This window comes from Bufo gargarizans, chromosome 3 (assembly GCF_014858855.1).
Source record: "Bufo gargarizans isolate SCDJY-AF-19 chromosome 3, ASM1485885v1, whole genome shotgun sequence".
Lineage (NCBI taxonomy): Eukaryota > Metazoa > Chordata > Amphibia > Anura > Bufonidae > Bufo > Bufo gargarizans.
The window spans coordinates 276,355,597-276,376,992 of record NC_058082.1 but is presented as its reverse complement, the minus strand read 5'-3'; the positions used below and the strand labels follow the sequence as shown (position 1 = coordinate 276,376,992).

Here is a 21,396-nt window from a genome sequence, read left to right as displayed (position 1 = left end):
AAGTCACCATTTTGAGGTACCCTTTGCTCAGGGAATATGGATTAATTAGCTGACTAGAGTGTGACTAGTGGTGATCGAGCACCAAAGTATTCGGGTGTTTGGGCCAAACACATTGCTATATTCGTGTGCTCCTCCGAGCATCCGAGTATAATGGAAGTCAATGGGAGACAACCAGGCACTGCTTGCTCTGAAGAGGGGAGGGTGCCTGGTCCATTGGAAAAGGTCAGAAAGTGACAGAAACGCCACCGAAATGGATCGGGAACACCATGGGGACGATGTCTGGATGCATCTTGGACTCCAAGGTCGCTGCTGGGAACCATGTTGTCCAAGTTGTGCACCACTTTCACAGACTGACAAAAATACACACAAAACCCCCCGGAAAAAAAAAACAATTTTACAGGAAAAATTGTTAGGAAACATTCTTATATATAAAGTGCAAGTGCTGCAATAAAATTACAAGTAAGAGGCACTCCGAAACAGCCTGTATATCACATAAAGGAGGGCCTCATTCACATTGTGGTACAATTGTTCAGGTAGTGGGACTCCTACACTGATAAAGCCTATGCACTAAGTGAAAGGGCTGCCAAAATTTACTAGGAACCGGCACTCCAAAACACCCGTTGTTTCACATAAAGAAGGGCATCATACACACCCTTGAAAAATTATGATTGATGGCTTGCTGGTGACCCTCAAAAACATTTTGAGCAAGGGCCTGCTGATCTGACCATCTAAAACCTTAGGGGCGAGGGCCTGCTTCCGCATTGGTGACTCTAGATAACCTCTGGGCAATTTCACGTCCCCATGACGGCAACGATCCATTTGGATGTCTGCCCAATCAACTTTCGATGTTCTTTTCTACGCCTACCATGGTGATCACGGGTAATGGGGAATCAGGGTTCGATGCTGGAAAGGGAGCTTGAGAAAGGAATACTACATCCAAGGGAGGTCAATGGCTGAAATCTGATTGGGTGGAGAGGGTGGGTCAAGTTATTAAAGCAGAAAAATCAAAAGGAAGGCAGGAGGCGCACAGCAATTACCCACTCTCGACTCGGGGAGGTAGTGACGATAAATAACAATACAGGACTCTTAAGATGCCCTGTTATTGGAATGAGTAATAAAAAATTACAGGGAATGTCACTGCAGTATTTTGTATGAGGAAACATTATACAGGAGAGGCCCTGCTGCCGCTTTGTTGACTCTAGATAACTTCTGCCTGATCACAGGTCCCCGTGACGTCCACGATCCATTTGGATATCTTCCCTATCAATTTTCGATGTTCTTTTATGCGTCTACCATGGTGATCACCGATAATCGGGAATCATAGTTCGATTTCGGAGAGGGAGCCTGATAAACGGCTACGGCTACTACTTCAAAGCAAGGCAGCATGAGTCGTGGGCCTGCATGTGAGCTGAACCAGTAAAAGATTTTAGGTGTGGGCATGCTGGTGAGCTGAGGTGGAACAGACAAACCCAACTTGAATATGATGGCTGCATTAATCTGCAGGTGACGATGATACAGCTCCACAGATTGTTTCCATCTGCATCTTTCTAAGCAATCTGTGGCCTTAGTCTTTTATCCAGACTCAGTTATTGTGCCACTATGTGGCCTCCTCATGCTGCCATCTCCACACCATGTCACCTCGCCACTCATTTTTATCACAATGCTGCTAATGCTGATGCTGCTTAAAAGGCCTTAAACTGATCACCAGGCCCACAATTTAATTAAGGTTTTGGAATCGATAAACCCAACTTGCTTTTGTGGGCTGCATCAGTGGCATAGCTAGAAATGACTGGGCCTCACAACAAACGTTTTTGAATGGGGCTGCATACCACAGTAATTTTTTAGCGACCCCTTCTTTCATGCCGCCCCCATTCCTGTGGCTAGTAAAGATTGCTCTCTCAGACCAGGGCCGGATGCTGTTCCATCAGTTTTATACACTGTCTACACTGTCACTGTATCTAATTTCATTGTGTAATACTGTTGAGGGGGCCCTGACTAAATCCTTTAGTCCTCCTCCTGGATGGGCCCCTTCTGGGTCATGGCCCCAAAGCCGCAGCTTCCCCTGCTTCCCCTATAGCTACGGCCCTGGTCTGCATTAATCTTCAGGTGACGGTGATACAACTCCACAAATTGATTCCATCTGCATCTTTCTAAGCAATCTGTGGCCTCAGTCTTTTATCCAGACTCAGTCATCGTGCCACTATGTGGCCTCCTCATGCTGCCATCTCCACGCCATGTCACCTTGTCACTCTTTTTTATCACCATGCTGATGCTGCTTAAAAGGCTTTCAAACTGATCACCAGGCCCACAATCTAATTAAGGTTTTATGCACAAAACCAAAGTAAAAAATCGATTTTATAGGTAGAATTAATAGAATTTTTTTTCCTGTACATTTACTTGTATATAAAGAGCAAGTCCTGCCAAAAATTACACAATGAAGAGGCATTCCGATACAACCTGTATATCACATAAAGGAGGGCCTCATTCACACTGAATTGCGGGCCTGCAGAGCTGACCAAGTAAAAGATTTTAGGTGCGGACCTGCTGCTAAGCTGATCCTCCAAAACATTAGGGGCGAGGGCCTGCTGCTGAACTGACCCTCTAAAACAGTAGGGGCGAGGGCCTGCTGCTGAGCTGACGCTCTAAAACATTATATGCGATGGCCTGCTGCTGAGCTGACCCTCTAAAACATTATGGGCGAGGGCCTGCTGCTAAACTGACCCTCTAAAACATAATGAGCGAGGGCCTGCTGCTGAACTGACCCTCTAAAACATTATGGGCAAGGGCCTGCTGCTGAGCTGACCCTCTAAAACATTAGGGGCGAGGGCCTGCTGCTGAGCTGACCCTCTAAAACATTAGGAGCGAGGGCCTGCAGTTGAGCTGACCCTATTAAAAAAATTTAGAGTGGAGGGAATATAGACAATCTGGATGAGGTGGAGGAGGACGAGAAAGCAAGATTCAACCATATACTCTTTTTTTGTGGTGGAAAAGGTGCATTGGAATACACTACAGCAGATTGAATACATTATAAATGATAGATTAAAAATGCCTTTATGTTCATCATCAGCTCAGCTCTCCTCTGGTGGAGTTGAGAAGTCAGGGGCAATGCAGGCCTTGTTCATTTTTATCTGAGTCAACCTGTCAGCATTGGTAGTGGACAAGCAGATACGCTTATCTGTTATAATGCCACCAGCAGCACTAAATACACGCTCAGACAAAACGCTGGCAGCAGGGCAGGCCAGCACCTCCAAGGCATAGAGATAAAGTTCGTGCCACGTGTCCAGCTTGGACACCCAGTAGTTGTAAGGCACTGAGGAATCATTTAGGACGTCTGCTATGTATTCCTTCACCATCTTCCAAAACGTTTCCCTCCTTGTACCACTAGGCCGCGCTTCAGGGTGAGATTGCTGGTAGGGTGTCATGAAAGTGTCCCATGCCTTGAAGAGTGTTGCCCTGCCTTTGTTGGAACTGCTTTGTGTTCCCCTTGTCTCCCTTCCTCGGTTGCCTAAGGAAGTACGGACTCTGCTGCCAGCGTTGTCAGATGGAAAATTTAGGAGCAATTTTTTAACAAGGATCTTCTGGTATTGCACCATTTTGCTCGTCCTCTCCACCAGAGGAATGATAGATGAGTAGTTCTCTTTGTAGCAGGGGTCAAGAAGGGTGAAAACCCAGTAATCCGTGTTGTCTAAAATGCGTATAACGCAAGGGTCGCTGGAAAGGCAGCCTAACATGAAGTCAGCCATGTGTGCCAGAGTACCAACAGGCAAGATGTCGATGTCGACATCAGGATGACTCTCCATCTCCTCCTCATCTTCTACCCATCCACGCTGAACAGATGGAATTACATTTCCATGGGTACTACCCTCTGTAGCAGAGGCAACTGTCTCCAGCTTATCCTCCTCCTCCTTCTCTTCATGGTCCAATTCACGCTGAGAAGACGAACTGAGGGTGGGCTGGCTATCACCCTGTGTAATGTCTTCCCCCATTTCCTCGTCTGCCACATTCAGAGCGTCATCCTTAATTGTGAGCAGTGATAGTTTGAGTAGACACAGCAGTGAGATGGTTACGCTGATAATAGCATTATTGCCACTAACCATATGGGTGGATTCTTCAACGTTTTTTAAAACCTCACAGAGGTCTGACATCAATGCCCACTCCGCACTTGTGAATAGTGGCAGTTGACTCGAAAAGTGACGACCATGTTGCAGCTGGTATTCCACAACTGCCCTCTGCTGCTCAAAAAGCCTGGCCAACATGTTTCAGCGCGTGCTCACGTCGCACAACAGTTGGTGAACTGGAAGCCGCAAACGCTGCTGCAGTGTTCACAGACCGGTTGAAGCTGTGGACGACTTGCGGAAATGGGCACACACGCGGTGCGCCTTCACTAGTAGCTCTGGCAAATTAGGGTAGGTTTTGATAAACCGCTGAACCACTAAGTTTAAGACATGGGCTAGGCATGGGATGTGTGTCAGTTTGCCGAGCTCCAAAGCCGCCACCAAGTTACGGCCATTTTCAGACACAACCATGCCTGGTTGTAGGTTGAGTGGCTCTGCGGCGGTGTGCTTTTTGTCCCCTAAACAGATCAACTTCAGCACGGCCTGTTGACGCTTACCCACAGCAGTGCTACACTGCTTCCAGCTAGCGACTGATGGCTGACTGTTGCTGGAGGTGGAAGTAGAGAAGTAGGCAGCGGAGGAGGAGAATTGGGGGTTGCAGCCAGTAATATAGCTGCTGGCAGAGACCCTGATGGATCTAGGGCCAGCAATCCTGGGGGTGGGTAGCACCAGTGCCATCCCAGGGTACAACTCACTCCTGGCCTGCACAACATTCACCCAGTGTGCAGTCAGGGAAATGTAGCGTTCCTGGCCACGAGCACTTGTCCATGTGTCAGTGGTTAAGTGGACATTCCCAGGTGATGTTCTGGGACACATGCTGGTGTAAGGGCGGGCACGGCACACAGTGAAAAATAGTGGCGGCTGGGGACTGCGTACCGAGGGACGTCCGCCGACATCAGGCTGCGGAAGGCCTCAGTGTCCACAAGCCTGAATGGCAACATTTCAAGGGCCAGTAATTTCAAAGTTGCGCATTTAGTGCTATGGCCTGTCGGTAGGTGGGTGGCTGGGTATTTGCGCTTGCGTTCAAATGACTGTGTTATGGACATTTGGACGCTGCACTGGGACAGGGAAGTGGATGTTGTTGCTGATGGTTTATGTGAAGGTCCAGGTGCAGGGCAAGGGGCATCCGGGCCTGCGCCTTCGACAGGGGTTTGGACAGCAGTGCGTAACACAGGGGAAGAGGAGGCAGTGGTGTGACCCACAGACCCAGATTGTGGACCAAGGCGTTTGGCCCACTTGTTAGGGTGCTTGGATGCTATGTGGCGAATCATGCTGGTGGTGGTGAGGTATTTGGTACGGCACAGGTTGCAAACTACCACTCTTTTGTCGTCTGCACTTTCCTCAAAAAAGTGCCATACTGCGGAACACCTACCCCTTGGCAAGGTAGATTTATGCATGGGGGTGGTCGGTGTAACAGTTGCGTGCCTGTTTGGTGTTGGCCGACTTCTCCCATTTGCAACCCCACTGACTCTTCCAGCCTGTTGCTGTGTTGTGGTTACCTCCCCCTCTGTACTGCTGTCCTCACTTGTCTTTTCACATCATCGTCAACCACTTCCTCTTCCTCACGCTGCTCATCCTCCTGACTTGACCTAACCACAACCTCAGTGATTGGACTTGGTGGATAGAGGGTGGTGCTTAACCGACTGAAAGCATTATCTTCAGCAATCCAACCGACCAACTGTTCGCACTGGTCCGACTTGGACAGTGTTGTCCTGCGCTGCCCAGCTAAGTTGGACACATGTGGTACTCGGCTGACTACCACCATGTGCCGAGCATAGCGATGCTCGAGCCGAACAAGTATTTGGCCGAGCATGCTTGCTCATCACTAAGTGTGACACTTTGAGCCTAGAATATTGAACCTTTTCACCAAATTCTAATTTTAAGCTGCATTAATGCATTTCCTTCTAATTTGCATTTCTGAAATAAATATACTTTTGCATGATATTCATTTTTTTTTAGTTTCAACTGTATAGCTATGTCCATTGTGGGGAACCGCACTCACAAGACCAGTGTGGAAGAAGCAGTTGGGGGGAGACCCAACTTGCTTACTGTATACCAGGAATGCGTCACCAAGGTGACCCGCCTTGGTGGAGAAAGCCCTAGTCCAGGTGTCCACTAAGGTAGTTGGGGGACACCATATAGATAGTGTAGCTGGTTCAGCTAGTTCGGGGAGGGCTTTTACTGGGAACAGGCAATGTTCCAGTTCCAGTCTGGGACTTGAGGCATGCTCATGTCCAAGGATCCTATTTAATCCTGCTACTGGTCTCCCTGCCTTTTGAACACCTAAGTAGGTGATCCAGTAACAGGATTAAATAGGATCCCTGGACCCCTCATACCCCCCTCCTTTGTTCAATCCTATTCAGGGTTAAATAGGATACCTCATATCCCCCCCTTTGTTCAAACCTGTGGGGGTGAACACACGTCATACAACGGACTCTGGGCAGGGCGTCCGCATTCCCCTGCAGCGTCTCCGACCTGTGTTCCACTGTTAACTTAAAATGTTGCATGGAAAGGAACCATCTGGTGACCTGAGCATTCCTCTCCTTTGCCTGACTCATCCACATGAGAGGTGAAAGATCAGTCACCAGGTGGAATGACCTCCCCAGCAGATAATAACATAGCGATTCAAGTGCCCATTTGATGGCGAGACACTCCCTCTCGACTACACTATACCTGGATTCGGCTGGCATTAGTTTGCGGCTCAGGAAGCTAATGGGATGCTCCTCCCCGTTAACCTCCTGAGACAGTACAGCATCTAGACCTACTTCAGAGGCATCTGTCTGTACAATAAACTCCTTATTGAAGTTGGGTGTAACTAGGACCGAGATCCCACACAACACCGATTTCAATGACCTGAAGGCCTCCTCTGCCTGAACACTCCAGCGGAACATCACAGTCTTCTGGCCTTTCAGGAGGTCTGTTAACGGAGATGATAATGTGGCAAATTTGGAAGCAAACCTCAGGGAATATCCTACTAACCCTATAAAAGCTTTTATCTGCCTCGTTGTAAGGGGTCTGGGCCAGTTCTGTATGGCTTCTATTTTATTTACCTGGGGTTTAATGATTCCCCGTCCAATTACATACCCCAGGTACCGAGCTTCTTCTAAGCCTATTGCACAATTCTTCGGGTTGACGGTCAATCCTGCTTTCCGGAGAGAGTCAACCGCCGTCTGCACCGTGGGTAAGTGACTCTCCCAGTGCATGCTAAACACTACGATATCATCTACATAGGCCAAAGCATACTGACGATGGGGCCGGAGGATGATATCCATTAACCTTTGGAATATGGCCGGAGCGCCATGTAAGCCAAAGGGCAACACCTTATACTTAAACAGTCCTTCAGGGGTGACAAAGGCAGTTTTCTCCTTTGCAGCCTCCGTTAAGGGCACCTGCCAGTACCCTTTTGTGAGGTCCAAGACCGAAAAGTATTAGGCTTGCCCTAGTCGTTCTGTCAATTCATCGACCCGAGGCATGGGGTAGGCGTCAAACTTTGATACTTCATTGAGCTTCCGGAAGTTGTTACAGAACCGGAACGTTCCGTCTGGCTTTGGTATGAGGTCTATTAAACTAGCCCACTTACTCCGAGACACTTCAATGATCCGTAGTTGTAGCATTGACTTCACCTCCTTAGACATTGCTTGTCGCCGAGCCTCAGGCACCCGATATGGCTTTATGCGAACTTTGAACTTTAGCTCCGTGACAATGTCATGACAGACTAGGGAAGTGCATCAAGGAAGTTCGGAGAACACATCCCTATTCCGACTCACAAACTCTCTGGCTTAAAAGGCAAGGCCCTTTTTCCAGGCTCCCTAGGCTGGGAGGGGGGCTGGCGTGTCTCTCTCAACTGAGCAGAGTCCCGCATCAAGTCCTGGGTCGCCATATACCGCTCGACCAGGTTAACCAACTGATCAAGGTTGCCTGGGTCACCTTGGCCTACGCAGCGCTGTATGGCCCTCGGCAGCGCATGCACAAAACGGTCCACTACCACCCGCTCAATCATTTGTGAGGGGCTCAAGGTCTCAGGCTGGAGCCACTTCTTTACCAGGTGCAGCAAGTCACATGCCTGAGACCTGGCAGGTCGGGTCTCTGAAAAACCCACTAGTACACCATTTGTGCCAGCACATACATATTAACCAGAATACCAGCCAAGGCCTCACCTTTAAGTTTTTCATAGTCCTGGGCTTCCTTAGGACTGAGGTCAAAATAAGCTTTTGGGCGTCTCCTACCAGGAACGGTGCCACCACCTCAGCCCACTGTTCAGACGGCAGGTTTTCCCGTTCCGCCGTCCTTTCAAATACAGCGAGGAATGCCTCCCCGTCGTCCTCAGGACTCATTTTCCTCAGCGCTGACCAGACTTTATCTCTGGCAGCAGACAGAAACGGGGTCACCGCCGGTGGGGTTCTTGCTGGGGTGCTCGTAGGGTCTCTTGCATGGCCGCCATCTGTTGAATGAACAGGCTGCTTGTCTGTTGTTGCTGGGCGTTCGCTGCTTGCTGTTGTGCATTGCACTTGGCTTGTTGGGCATTAGCCCGGACCAGCTGCTGTAGTAGTGCCTCCTTTTGAGCCGCTGTCTTAAGAAAAAACTTGAAGGACATGCACAATTGTGTTTGCCTCACTGGTCGTTTGCCTGCATCCTCCACCACTTGTGGGGAACTATACTCACAAGACCAGTGTTCAAAGGGAGGGACACCAAACCGTTCATCAAAAGTCCTCTTTATTTAGGCTTTTCATATCTGTACAGCCAGTACATCTGGATCGCAGCCAGGTCCAGCAGTCGTAGCACACTCTGACAGTGTTACCTCACACTGTCTGCCTTTCCTCCAGACTGAGACACACCAGATCCATTAGCAGGATTAAATAGGATCCCTGGACATGTGCATGCCTCAAGTCCCAGACTGGAACCTGGGGAACAGGCACATTGCCTGTTCCCAGTAAAAGAATGCCCTAAACTAGCTAAACCAACTACATGGTGTCCCCCAACTACTTTAGTGGACACCTGGACTAGGGCTTTTACTCCACCAAGGCAGGACCCCTTAGTGACACATTCCTGGTATAAACAAGCCGCTTTAGAATAATTCCTGCAACATTCTGGGTGACACAAATCTCCCCTCATAAATGACTCCTGTCACCGCCTCACACCATATATGGAGCCAGTGCTTGGGGACACCCCAGTGTATTTACGGTAAATCTAATCTAGCCTGTACTTCAGGATTCAAACTCATGACCTTCTGTATTAGAGGCAATGCAGTTAACCACTCAGCTATAATAGCTACATAGCCAGTTACTTAAAAATAAATAAATAAATATGAGACTTCTACTGTACTGTAATTCTACTGAGACCTATACAGTAGAAGTCTCATATTTATAAAAAAAATTGTGACTGGCTATGCAGCTATATATTGTAGTAATTAAAGTTCTGGGCTGTGATGCAGAAGCTGTGAGTAGTGATGAAAGAACATCAGCTGGGACAGTTTGCGAATGCAATCAAATGTTCGCAAGTTCGCGGTGGGCCCCATTCACTTTAATGGCAGGCGAACCTGAAAAACTTTCAGCTCATATTTGCAGCCACCAAATACTTAGTAGAAGTGCACAAATAGTCCTATAACATGGACAGTGATATACTGTACTAGAGGAGGATCAATGACAAAAACTCCAACAAAAAATATGTATCCTAATCAGGGGACATTTTTATGCGTCTTAAAGGGAAATTCTCTGAAATGTGCCCTGTCGGAGCCTAGAAAATTTTTATTTTAGGCCACGGGAGTATGGGCCTTAAAAATTAGGCATTCACCTGACACAAAAGAAATTCTGATTATTTGGCTCAAGGTACATTATGAGGTCAATGGATAAAAATTTTACTGTAGGCCACTGGACTACAGGTCCCAAACATTAGGCATTCACCGGACAGAAAAGATCAAGTGAATATGTGGACGGAGGTATATTACATGATCAATGGATATCAATTTTACTGCAGGACAGTACAAATACAGGTCAAATACATATGTTTAAAAGAACTAAAAATATAAAATTGAATTAAAAACATGGCTAACGAAATCCCCCCGCTTGAAAAAAAAACTAATGATAATAGTTGAAATTCGATAACACGTGGTTGTCACTGGTGTTGAATTCCTCCGAGGCCCCAAAAATTATTCATTCACCGTACAGAAAAGAACAAGTATGTGGCATTACAGCAGGCCAGTGAACTACAGGCCCCCAAAATTATGCATTCAGCGTACATAAAAAGATCAAGTAATTACCGTATTTTTCGCCCTATAAGACGCACCGAAGTTTTTGAGGAGGAAAATAAGAAAAAATATTTTTTTTTTACCAAAAGCTGTGCTTTTGGTGGGTTTTGAATTAATGGTGGTCTGTGCATGACACTATTATGGGGGCTCTGTGGATGACGCACTGTCATGTGGGGGATCTGTGGATGGCACTTTTATGGGGGATCTGTGGATGGCACTGTTATGGGGGATCTGTGGATGGCACTGTTATGGGGGATCTGTGGATGGCACTGTTATGGGGGATCTGTGGATGGCACTGTTATGGGGGATCTGTGGATGGCACTGTTATGGGGGATCTGTGGATGGCACTGTTATGGGGGATCTGTGGATGACACTGTTATGGGGGATCTGTGGATGGTACTGTTATGGGGATCTGTGGATGCTACTGCTATGGGCTGGAGGATCTGTGGATGGCATTGTTATGGGGTGGGGGATCTGTGGATAGCATTGTTATGGGATCTGTGGATGGCACTGTTATGGGGGGATCTGTGGATGACACTGCTATATGTCATCCACAGATCCCCCTCATAACAGTGTCCCCCAATACACCGGCCCTCTGCTCACCGCAGTATTTATAAACATTAATCCTTATCCTGTTAATAAGTTTAAGTAAAGCTGCGCTCTCCCCTGTTCCCCTGCATCAGTACAGCACTTACGAACAAGTTTCCATAGCAGGCAGAGTGGACAGCAGCAGTAACGTCACTCACTGACGTTGCGCGCCTGCTCCGTCTGCTTCATTCATAAAGTGGTAGGAGCAGGCGCTCAACGTCAGTGAGTGACGTTACTGCTGCCGTCTGCTCTACCTGCTATGGAAGCTTGTTCGTAAGTGCTGTACTAATACAGGGGAACAGGGAGAGCGCAGCTTTAGTTAAACTTATTAACAGGATAAGGATTAATGTTTATAAATACTGCGGTGAGCGGCGGGGCCCAGTGTAAGAGTACAGTGACTGCACCGGGCCCCGCCCCTAGTTCCAGACTCCAGCCCCTCCTCTCTCCCGGCTCATACATCATACATCGCAGCATCGCAGACTGCGATGTAAAATGGAAGCATTCGCCCCATAAGACTCAGGGGCATTTTCTCCCCACTTTTGGGGGGGGAAGTGCATCTTATGGGGTGAAAATTACACGGTCAATGGATATCAATTTTACTACAGGCCGGTACAAATACAGGTCAAATACATATGTTTAATAGAACTAGAAATATAAAATTGGATTAAAAACATGGCTAACGAAATCCCCCCCTCTTGAAAAAAAAACTAATGATAATAGTTGAAATTCGATAACACGTGGTCGTCACTGGTGTTGAATTCCTCCGAGGCCCCAACAATTATTCATTCACCGCACAGAAAAGAACAAGTAAGTATGTGGCTGGATGTAGATTACACGGTCATTGGATATCAATTTTATAGCAGGCCAGTGGACTACAGGTCCCAAAAATTATGTATTCAGCGGACAGAAAAGAACGAGTAAGTATGTGGCTGGAGGTAAATTACACGGTCAGGCCCCAAAAATGATTTGTTCCAATAGCCTTTGTCACTCTGTGTACCTGCGGTAACACAGCAGTACCGCAAACAAATGCTGCACTACCCAAATGCACTTGAAAAAGAACTTTTAAAAAGTTCACATATTGGGCAAAACATAAATAAATACAATATGCTACAATAAAATCACATATTGAATCAAAAACACATTGTTTTTGTTTCAATATGTGATTTTATTGTAGAATATTGTATTTATTTATGTTTTGCCCAATATGTGAACTTTTTAAAAACACTGCATATGGCTCTGATTGCACTATGGGTGCCTGGACCACGTGATGCCCTGATTACCTGTCAGGTATGGGAGGGGTATTTATAGTGCAACTATTGGAGTTTTTATTTTAATGTCATGATGAAGGACCTACATTGACAATGGTCTGAAACACGTAACAAGTACAAGTCTGTATGCACCGCAAGTTTTTAAAGCCGCTGGAATAAAGTTTACTCCTTGAACACTTGAGCTGGACTTGACAAGATCTTTTTTGAGGTTTGGTTATAGTGCAAACCAGGCGCTATGTCCGCGCTAGTGGCAAGAAGACGCAGGTGAGAGCTGCACTGTTTTGTTACCCAAATGCACTATATAGAAAGTATATTATTGATATATCACACCCCTGCCTCAATCACTTTTTTTTTTTTTGGGGGGGGGGGGGGGGCAACTGGTATATCACACCAGCAAAAATTATTTGTTCTAATAGTGTTTGCCACTCTGTGTAGCTGCGGTAACGCAGCAAAACTGCAAACAAATGCTGCACTACCCAAATGCACTATATAGATAGTATATTATTGGTATATCACACCCCTGCCTCAATCACTTTTTTTTTGGGGGGGGGGGGGCAACTGGTATATCACACCAGTAGAAATTATTTGTTCCAATAGTGTTTGTCACTCTGTGTAGCTGCGGTAACGCAGCAAAACTGCAAACAAATGCTGCACTACCCAAATGCACTATATGGAAAGTATATTATTGGTATATAACAACCCTGCTTCAATCATTTTTTTGAGGGGGCAACTGGTATATCACACCAGTTGAAATTATTAGTTCCAATAGCGTTTGTCACTCTGTGTAGCTGCAAAACCGCAAACAAATGCTGCACTACCCAAATGCACTATATAGAAAGTTTATTATTAGTATATCACACCCCTGCCTCAATCATTTTTTTTTGGGGGGGGGGGACTGGTATATCACACCAGTAGAAATTATTTGTTCTAATAGCGTTTGTCACTCTGTGTAGCTGCGGTAACGCAGCAAAACTGCAAACAAATGCTACACTACCCAAATGCACTATATATAGAAAGCATATTATTGGTATATCACACCCCTGCCTCAATCACTTTTTTGGGGGGGGCAACTGGTACATCACCCCAAATTAAATTATTTGTTTCAAGAGCCTTTGCTGTTGGGTGAACCGCGAACGAGCAAAGTTCACCGCAAAACGACCACCAGGCGAACCGCAAGCCCATCCCTAGCTGTGAGTTCAAATCCTGTTACAAACTTTTTCAGAAATAGAGGCTAAACTTTATTTATTTTCTTTTTTTTTTGGGAGTATTGGATTGTGGTGATTAATATCACCTTGGTGGCCCTATTTCAACTTTTCACTATGTATTCAATTACCCCTTAATTCCACATTTTTGTTCCCTGTACTGCCTACTTTTACCTGTGCTTAAAATAGGGTTGCTAGGCATGGTCCGTCTATCTGTTGATAGACGGAGCACTCAGAAGCAGGCTGCGTGCAAGCAGAGCTGGAGAATGCAGAGTTGAAGCGGCGCACAACAGGGAAGGGAGATCTGCCATCTGCTCAGTGTATAAATGAAAGCAACATGTGGTAAGAGGACCCCTTTGTGCTGCAGGAGATTAACCCTTTAGGGGGAGGGCTCTGGTTACTGACACTTTTGGGGGGCTATTGTTACTGGCTAGTGAGGGCAGGCGGGATTAGCCTCAGGGTGAGGGCAGTGGCGGCCATCTTAACTGAATAGTGAAATTGCAGTTTTATGCAGACTGGTTGCTGAGGGCTGAATCTTATTAAATATGGGGTAAGTCAGTCTAATAGTAACTGATTCTAAAATATCATGTTATTAGTAACTACATATATGAAAATTTAAATTAGGGTCTAAATGTGACAGTTATCCTTTAAATATATATATATATATATATATATATATATACTGTATATATATATATTTACACATATTAATATATATTTAGAATATCTAATATACTATAATATATGTAGATATATTATGTCTAAAACATCAGTAATAGTTTCCCACATATTATTGTCAAGGCTGAGGATGGGGAAAACCCTCAGTCGTGCGATGCCAGAAGATGTAAACCCCTGCTCGGCCAGGATGAGAGAATTAGAGAGCAGGTCACCTCCTAACACATCCCTAATCCGTCCCTAACTCCTAGCTGCATGGGCCGACCTTGAAGGTAGGAGGGCCCATGCTCAGGAACCTCGGATCCCTACTCACCCTCCGACCGGTCCCTGAACTAGGAGTGAAGGGTAAGACGACCTGTTCCTTCTGGACATGGAAGAACAGGAGTCTCACTGGCCAAGCTGCAGGAAAAAGGGGAACAGAAACAGGCCTATGGATATGGCAGGTGCTGCACTAGTTCCAGCCACCTGCCACAGCCTTGCTGACTGGATCCGTGTGCAGGCAAGCAGAAGTCCACAACAATACAAATAGAACTCAGCACACACACATCCACACACAGGAACCCAGATTCATAGCTGCACAGAATAATAAAGGAAAACATAAACTGAACATCACACAAACTTAAACTTATGACCACAAGGGTGGCCCCCACTGGCAGGTGAAATAACACAGGAGGCTACTCCAGCTAGTCATGGCTGAAGTACCCCTCAGACTGGAGATAACAATGAGGCTTTATAGGCCCAAGTAGTCACACCCACACAGACACACCCAGTGTTCACACACACAGAAGGGAATTAACCCTTCCAACACCAGGAAGTGTAGTGAGACCACATAAAGGAAAATAGACACAAATACTCACTGCAGCTGTTACCGTTGACAACGACATGTGTGGCAAACGTGTCCTGGGAGCCGGCCAAAAGGCCGAGACACTGCCACCACATGTACATCAAACCAAACGTTGCCACGGGCAGCTACAGTGAAGGGAAAATGTCACAGTGCACACCAAACATAACACCAAGTGCACACCAGACATACAAAAGTGCATAACATACACACATTACCAAACGCAACCGCATGCACAACATAGCAAGCTGCCACAATACAGCTCAGACTGCTATGCTGCCACATACATACTGTTGCCAGCGGCAACCACAGGTGAGGCAAATACCACAGCCCTCACCTGTGATTGACAACCAAACCAAAACCGCTGACAACCGCATGCGGTTCAGGAGTCATGACCATGGCCGTGACAATTATGCATTCATATATATCAGAAGTATGATTACATATTATACACTCACCTAAAGAATTATTAGGAACACCTGTTCTATTTCTCATTAATGCGATTATCTAGTCAACCAATCACATGGCAGTTGCTTCAATGCATGTAGGGTTGTGGTCCTGGTCAAGACAATCTCCTGAACTCCAATCTGAATATCAGAATGGGAAAGAAAGGTGATTTTAGCAATTTTGAGCGTGGCATGGTTGTTGGTGCCAGACGGGCCGGTCTGAGTATTTCACAATCTGCTCAGTTACTGGGATTTTCACGCACAACCATTTCTAGGGTTTACAAAGAATGGTGTGAAAAGGGAAAAACATCCAGTATGCGGCAGTCCTGTGGGCGAAAATGCCTTGTTGATGCTAGAGGTCAGAGGAGAATGGGCCGAATGATTCAAGCTGATAGAAGAGCAACGTTGACTGAAATAACCACTCGTTACAACCGAGGTATGCAGTAAAGCATTTGTGAAGCCACAACACGCACAACCTTGAGGCGGATGGGCTACAACAGCAGAAGACCCCACCGGGTACCACTCATCTCCACTACAAATAGGAAAAAGAGGCTACAATTTGCACAAGCTCACCAAAATTGGACTGTTGAAGACTGGAAAAATGTTGCCTGGTCTGATAAGTCTCGATTTCTGTTGAGACATTAAAATGATAGAGTAAATGGCTATGTAGCTATTATAGCTAAGTGGTTAAGTGCCTTGCCTCTAATGGAAAAGGTTGTGAGTTCAAATCCCAGTAGAAACTTTTCTGAAATACAGGCTAAATTAGATTTAAATACACTGTGGTGTCCCCAAGCACTGACTCCATATATAGACATAGCTATATATGGAGTCAGAGCAGGGACCCCTAAGCCGCAGACTCACACTGAGAGATTCCCTCACTGTACAGCGATCTTCTGCATAGATATAGAGACTAAATTAGATTTAAATACACTGACTTGAGCATCGTGCTCAAGCACACATGGTGTTTGGCTGAGCATGCTCGCTTAACACTAGTACATTTCAAAACACATATCTTGTACACTCTGTACCAAACATACACCAGACTAGATATTGACTCAAGATATAACTGCACAGTGATTAGATGAGCATACCAAAAATACAACTTAGTGTTAGTACTGAAGTAAATGTCTGCCAGGGTTGATGGTAGATAAAATCTCTCCCGTACAATCACCTTTTCCTTAGTACCTTTAAACTTATTATATAAATATCTACAGAACTCCCAATCTCCAAGTTAAGGAACCACATCCCGGTGTACAGGGGCATAGCTAAATGCTCATGGGCCCTGGTTCAAGAGTTCAGCTTGGGCCCCCTCCGTCCCTCAATGCTTTGTGGCAAGGGACAGGGGTGCACCTAGCCTTTCTGCTTCCTGAGGAAAAAATGAAAACGGCATTCCAAATTCTCAACCTAAAACCTTCCTTCAAACCTACTGTTAATAGGGTTATCCAACATCTAAAACATGACCCCCTATGCCCAGGCCCCTAAAATGGATTATACTTACAGTGCTTCCCGGCACCCGCATCGCTCCTGATCCCTGCACGGCAGCCACTGCATCTCCCTGTCTTGTGGTTAAAAACATCCGGTGATGTTGGGGGAGGGTAGCAGCCTATAGCAGGCTGCGACAGGGAAGAGCATCCGTAGCATCACGGGTGACGATAGGCATCTCGGGTCACATGTAGGGATGCAGGAACTTAGTTTTTAGATCAGGAATGAATAGGCAGGGACCCCACAGTGGGAATTTATATTTAGAGAGTGCTAGTGTCACCGCCAGCTCTGTGAGAAGATCTGGCAGACGTTCTTCTCTACCTGTTGTGTGATGTTCTTTGTTTTGGTTTCACTTTCTATCTCCTTTCCTTCTCCCAGCTGTCACCTATTTGCACTGATTGTCTCCCTTTATATTCCCTCCCATACTGCCTCACTTTGCGGTTTATACTTCTTCCTGGATTGTGTTCACTGCTGGATGCTGCTTCTCCTGATTCCTCAGATAAGTCTGTTTCCTTTATTTGTGTTTTCTTGCTGGCTTGATTGTAGGTGACCCTGACTCCGTCCGTATTGAGTGCAGGGAGCCAGTGGTCGTGTCCCCTCACTATTGTAGGGTTTTCAGGTGTCACATAGTATAAGGTACGAGGACATGCAACTGTCTACCATTAAGACCTTTGCATGGGCATAGCAGTCAGGGAGAGCTCTAGGGGTTCTATAGGGCTCACCCATATGCTCCTTAGTTTGGGATCAAGCCAGTCGGATGTTTATTTATAAGTTCCAGCTTTCTACAACACCATCCGTGACATTATAAACCGCCATAACCGTCTTAAGCATGGATCCGGTTTCAGCCTTGATTGACCGCATGCAAGGTCTTTCACTGAAGGTAGCAGATCTCTGTAAAACTGTGTCTCAGTTTCAGATGACCGGTTCTGCTTGCGTTCATGGAGTTTGTTCCGAGCCTAAAATCTCGCTTCCGGATACGTTCTCCAGGGGTAGTGAGAATTTTGTTTGCTTTAGAGAGGCTTGCAAACTCCTTTTTCGCCTACTTCCCCATTCCTCTGGTGATGAGGAGCAGAGGGTGGGGATCATCATCTCGCTGCACAGGGATAGCGCTCAGTCTTGGGCCTTTTCGCTGCCGGTCGGGGCACGGCCCCTCCGATCAGTGGATGAATTTTTTGTATCTCTGGGACAGATATATGATGACCCGGATCGTATTGCTCTGGCTGAATCTAAACTGTGTCTTTTATGCCAGGGTAAACAGTCCGCAGAGATATATTGTTCAGAATTTCGGAGATGAGCAGCTGATGCTGGTTGGAATGATGCTGCACTCCGAAGTCAATTTTCCCATGGTCTTTCGGAAAGATTGAAAGATGCATTTGCTTTTCATGAGAGATCAGCCTCGTTAGAATCTGCCATGTCTCTAGCTGTTCGTATTGACAGGCGTCTTAGAGAGAGAGAGGAGACTACTCCTTCCTGTCATATTCAGTCCAAGGACAGTGGGGCTGTCTCATTCAGTATGCAGGGGTCTCAGTCTCTCTCAATCCCCTCGGAGGAGGAGGCAAAGAGGAGTGTACAGTGGGTTGGACATAAGGTTTTAATAGAGACCTGTGAAAAACATTATGGATCTTCCAAGTCTGAGGACGATCAAGACGGAAGGCAACGGGATTGATGACAGACAAGATCTTGTAAGGCCCAATAAACCTAGGGCCCAACTTCCAGGAGGGAACCTTCAGTTTGATATTTTTTGTAGACAACCACACCATATCCCCCACATTCAGGTCCGGACCAGGCACACGTCTCTTATCCGCCACACGCTTATATCTCTCACTCATCCTCTTCAGATTCCCCAGAATTTTTTGCCAAATAAATGACAAAGGCGAGGAAAATCTCTCCTCATCAGGTAAACCAGAAGACCCCTCTCCAGAGAATGTCCCAAACTGCGGATCAAACCCATATGCACCAAAAAATTGTGACTTATCAGAGGCTCCTGATCTTTGTCCCCCTGGGAGGTTGTTTGTGCCTCTCGCTTTACAACACAAGGTTTTTAAGGAGCACCACGATACTGTCCTTACTGGGTATCTGGGGAGCAGAGCCACAGTGGATCTCATTGCTCAGAGATTCTGGTGGCCGACTCTTCGTAAGACGGCTGAGGGTTTTGTGGCAGCCTGCGAGACCTGTGCTCGTGCCAAGGTCCCTCATTCACGGCCATCGGGTTCTCTCCTCCCGTTATCCATTCCTTCCCGTCCTTGGACGCATCTGTCCATGGACTTCATTACGGACCTGCCTCGTTCCTCGGGGAAGACTGTGATTCTGGTGGTAGTCGACCGTTTTAGCAAAATGGCGCATTTCATTCCCTTTCCTGGGTTACCCAATGCTAAGACGCTGGCGCAAGCGTTTGTTGATCACAGTGTTAAATTGCATGGCATTCCTTCAGACATCGTTTCTGATAGGGGCATGCAATTTGTTTCCAGATTCTGGAAGGCCTTCTGTTCTCGCTTGGGGGTCCGGTTGTCGTTCTCTTCTGCTTTTCACCCGCAGTCGAATGGTCAGATAGAACGCGTCAATCAGAATATGGAGACATATGCCTGCAATTGTGGCCAAGATTAGGACATGTTCTATTTTTTTGCGGAACGGAAATGCGGATGCGGACAGCACTTTCTGGCCCCATTGAAAATGAATGGGTCCGCACCTGTTCTGCAAAATTGCAGAACGGATGTGGACCCATTTTGCGGATGTGTGAATGGACCCTAAGTAGGAAAGAATTATGACAGAGTGTGGTTTGAAATACATTTTTATCCTAATGCTGTGTGTCCATGTAGGAAAGGCAAATGGCCATAGCATTAGAGATTGTTTTGGAAATATTTGTACCTAATGAGTGCCAATAAATGTGTGGTTAGAAAAAAGACAATTTGTTTCAGGATAAACCAAAATAGTCTTAATAAATATGATATTAACCCGTAGAGGACCCTCGCCGTACATGTACGGCGCTGGTGGACGTGACTTAAGGAGCTCCCCCGCCCGATCAGCGGCACGGACCCGGCAGTCACTGCGGTGTATTAACCCCTTGTATGACGAGCTCAAAACTGCCACACCAAACAGGCCCGCAACTGTTCCACAGAGCACCCCCTTGCGGAAATCTCCCTTGCCAAGGGGTAGGTGTTCCGCAGTCTGGCTCTTTTTTTAGGAAAGTGCAGACGACAAAAGAATTGTAATTTGCAACCTGTGTCATTCAAAAATGAGCAGGGGTGTGAACACTAGGAACCTCACCACAAACAGCATGATCCGTCACATGGCATCAAAGCACCGTAATAGGTGGGCCTGGGTCCACAATCTGTGTCTGCGGGTCACACCACTGCCTCCTCTTCCCCGGTGTTACGTGTTGGGCAATCCCCTGTTCAAGACGCAGATCCGGATGCCTCCTGCCTTGCGCCTGGACCTTCGCAAGCACCATCTTGCGACCACATACACCTCCGTGTCCCAGTGCAGTGTCCAAATGTCCTTACCCCAGGTATTTGAATGCAAAGCTGCCCTGGAAATGTTCCCATTTAGGCTTGTGGACACTGAGGCCTTCCGCAGCCTGATGTCGGCGTCCGTCTCGTGTTATGCAGTCCCCAGCCGCCACTATTTTTCAAGGTGTGCTGTGCCTGCCTTACACCGACATGTGTCCTGTAACATCACACGTGCCCTGACCAACGCAGTTACTGGGAAGGTCCACTTAACCATGGACACATGGACAAGTGCATTTAGCCAGGGACGCTACATTTCCCTAGCGGCACACTGGGTGAATGTTGTGGAGGCCGGTAGTGAGTCGTATCCTGGAATGGCACAGGTGCTACCGACGCCAAGGATTGCGGGCCCTACATCGTTCAGGGTTTCCGCCAGCACCTAAGTTAGTGGCTCCAAACCCCACTTCTCCTCCTCTGCCTCCTCCTCCACTTCCACCTCCAAATTATCCACGTGCAGCACCAGTCAGTCATCAGTCGGTAGCTGGAAGCAGTGTAGCACTGCAGTGGGGAAGCGACAACATGCCGTGCTGAAGCTGATATGCTTAGGGGTTAAACAGCACACTGCCGCAGAGCAGTGGCAAGGGATAACAGACCAGACTGAGCTCTCGCCACTCAACCTAGAACCAGGCATGGTTGTGTCTGATAATGGCAGTAACTTGGTGGCGTCTTTGGAGCTCGGCAAGCTCAGACACATCCCATGCCTAGCCTAGGTATTAAACTTAGTGGTTCAGCAGTTTCTCAAAACCTACCCCAATTTGCCTGAGCTACTGGTGAAGGTGCACCGCATGTGTGCACATTTACGCAAGTCATCGACAGCTTCAGCCGATCTGTCAATGCTGTAGCAGCTCTTGAAATTGCCAGATCACCGGCTGTTGTGCGACGTGTGCACGCGCTGGAACTCAACATTCCACATGTTGACCAGGCTTTGTGAAGAGCAGAAGGCAGTAGTGGAATACCAGCTGCAACATGGTCGTTGCCTTTCCAGTCAGCTTCCACTATTCACAAGCGAGGAGTGGGCATGGATGTCTGACC

The 21,396-nt window shown here is 46.9% G+C and overlaps 1 protein-coding gene across 1 annotated transcript in view; it reads right to left on the bottom strand.

Moving 5' to 3' along the window:
- LOC122933375 (multidrug and toxin extrusion protein 2-like) overlaps positions 1 to 21,396 on the bottom strand; it is a 305,472-nt gene that overhangs the window by 28,120 nt on the left and 255,956 nt on the right. The gene's annotated exons all lie outside the window — the stretch shown is intronic.